Source organism: Taudactylus pleione, unplaced genomic scaffold (assembly GCF_031769625.1).
Source record: "Taudactylus pleione unplaced genomic scaffold, aTauple2 ptg000329l, whole genome shotgun sequence".
Taxonomy (NCBI): Eukaryota; Metazoa; Chordata; class Amphibia; order Anura; family Myobatrachidae; genus Taudactylus; species Taudactylus pleione.
The window spans coordinates 7,934,779-7,937,623 of record NW_028284730.1 but is presented as its reverse complement, the minus strand read 5'-3'; the positions used below and the strand labels follow the sequence as shown (position 1 = coordinate 7,937,623).

The following is a 2,845-nucleotide window of genomic DNA, read 5'->3' as shown; positions in this document are numbered from 1 at the left end:
AGGGGGACACATGAGGATTAAACACGGGTAGGAACGATCAGATACAGTACACCATCGGGATACATAATCGGGAAACACGATCCTGACAAACACGGGACCTTGGTAAATTGCCAAATTTATTTTTTTTTAAAACTCCCAGTTATGATCGTTCCTAGCCGTGTTTAAAAACGGACAGACACGGGTCAAACACGATTCTTAGTAAATTTACCCTGTAGTGTCTCTAATCCTTTCAAAGTCTAAATGCACAAGTTTGGATTCCTCTGCACCCCTCCCCATTCACAGCCGTTGGATGTCACACTTGGGAAGGATCGAGCCCCTGTGCTGCACATTGCATTACACATGGGCAGTCCACACGGGAGCGTGAGATCTCTTTGTGACCCTGAGCCACTCGGGATGCAGCAGCCAAGTTTGAGCAGAACCTGATCGCCAGGGACCCTCCTAGCACTGGCACTCTTGCTCTGCCCCCACACTGTTGAGTGGACCTCTGCATGAAGTTACATGCATGTCCTGTGGGGAAAGATTTAATTTTGATGAAGGGGGGTCCAATAGGAGAGGCTTACAGGATGACAGGCTAAAGGGTATGGTATCTTCACAGGTCCCAAACGGCAGGGCAAGTACACTGGCTCCTGGTCGCATGGCTTCGAGGTCCTGGGGGTGTACATCTGGCCAAACAGCAACACCTATAAGAGCACTTGGGCACAGAGAAAACAGTATTGGCATTGGGGTGGAGAGTAAGGGCAAGTGTCTGTACCAAGGGCAGTGGACCAACAGGTATAAAGGGCGCTATGTAGGCCAAGTACAAGGCATCTGGACTCACGGGCTGCAGGATGGCTATGATAAGACCCACAAAGATGGAGCCCATGGGATCGCTAATAGTGTAAGGGACCAAGGCAGCACCCGCACAGTCTCAAAGAACAGAGTGCAGCTGATAATCACTGTTCTGTCCCCATTGCATTGAAATCATCTCTGTGTCCTCGGGGGTATCCAGCTTCCCTGGCCATTCCTGCCTGGTCTATCACCTGAGGCTGTCATTGCCAGTTTGTTGGGGTTGGCAGTGTACCAGTCCAAGGCTGAGTTACAGTATATGTCATGTGAGAGCTGCAGAGTGAGTCAGGTGAATTTGTTAGTTGTAAATGTAATGGTGGCACTGGCCTGGGTTGTACACTGCTCACGAGAGGGGTGATGATACCCTGGATAGTACCTGCGCAGCTCACCATGCCCAGCACTAAAATAATCCTGCATTGGAAAGTAATATGTATGTAGATAGCAATTACTGGGGGAGAGGAAATGCGTGTGATGGGAAACTGAGACCACCTGAAGATATATCACTTTTATTTGGGTACAATAACCAGTGACACAGTGAATGAGGGGTCCAAAATATCAGTTTTTTACATATCTGATTAATATGCATGAAATAACTGAAACGTTTACATTTAACAAAATACTGTATGTCCATCATTCCGCCTATTATTACAACCGGTTGCCATATTAGAAGGTGCTTCTCTTTCTGCAATAAACAGACTATGGGCCTGATTTGGAGTATTCACAGGTGCAAATGACAAGTTTCTGCATACAGCACATGCATAGATGCGAATTTACGCTTTTTGCTTATCTCTGTCTGAGTCGGAGAGAACTTGGCCAGATCTTTCTTTCTATGAAAGTAGGAATTTCAGGGTGGAAATTGGGATGGTCACAATGCGATTGCATGTAACCACCCTGACTTGTGGGAATGTCATGTGTCTTGGGTGTGTCCTCAAAGCATGTGATTCTGTAGTCTGTGCCTGACTATGCAATGTCAGGCACAGATTCTATAGTGCCTGACATGTCTTATGCTGGGTACACACTAGACGATGTTTACCAGCCCGACAGCGGCAGCGACGGGACCTGGCGGGGGAGCCGGCATGGGCAAGTGCATAGATGCTTGCCGATGCGGGCAGCGACGGAGCGATGGTGGGGGCCATGCTGAATTCGGCAGCATGGCCCTTGCAAATGATATGCCAGATCGGACAACATATTGTCTAGTGTGTAACCAGTATTAGTAATCATTCTCTTCAGTGCCTGTCGCATTGGAGGCTACAGAATACAGGGCCTCATTTATCAATGAGTTTTATCATTCACTACGAGTGATAAGACTTGTTGCGTATATAAATGGCGCTCCAGCCAATCAGCTCCCAACTGTCATTTTTCAAACAGATGACAGTTAGGAGCCGATTGGCTGGAGCACCATTATCATATGCAACATGTTTTATTACTCATTGTAAATGAAAAAACTTGTTGATAAATGAGACCCAAAGTCTCTAACACACACACACTATATGTGTGGAGTTTGCATGTTCTCCTCATGTTTTGTTGGTTTCCACCATGTGCTTGTCAGAATGTCGACATAAGGGAAGTGAGTGTTCGTGCACTACGGGGAGAGTTAGGGGAGGGACTAGGGTTGAGACCAGTTTACTCACTGGCATGCCACTCCGTCAGATAATGCCATGACCCGGAAGAAGCCGTCGGAGCCACTGCAGACATTAGGAGCAGGTAAATCACTGATGAGCCACCAGGGACAACATGTGGACATCTCATCAGTGTACACATGATGAATGTTGCCATGGTAAATGTCAACATTCTCATGTCGACATATCATACCACATCCATGATGTGTGCTTATATATATATATATATATATATACATATATATATAATATATATATATATATATATATATATATATATATAGTCAGGTGCATAAATATTGGGACATTGACAGAATTTTCATATTTTGGCCTCTATTCACCACCACAATGGCTTTGAAATGAAACAAACAAGATGTGCTTTAACTGCAGACTTTCAGATT

The 2,845-nt window shown here is 45.6% G+C and overlaps 1 pseudogene; it reads left to right on the top strand.

Annotated features, from left to right (window-relative positions):
• The first annotated feature begins 502 nt into the window (after positions 1-502).
• On the top strand, positions 503-958 carry LOC148509314 (junctophilin-3 pseudogene; annotated as a pseudogene).
• Positions 959-2,845: the final 1,887 nt, after the last annotated feature.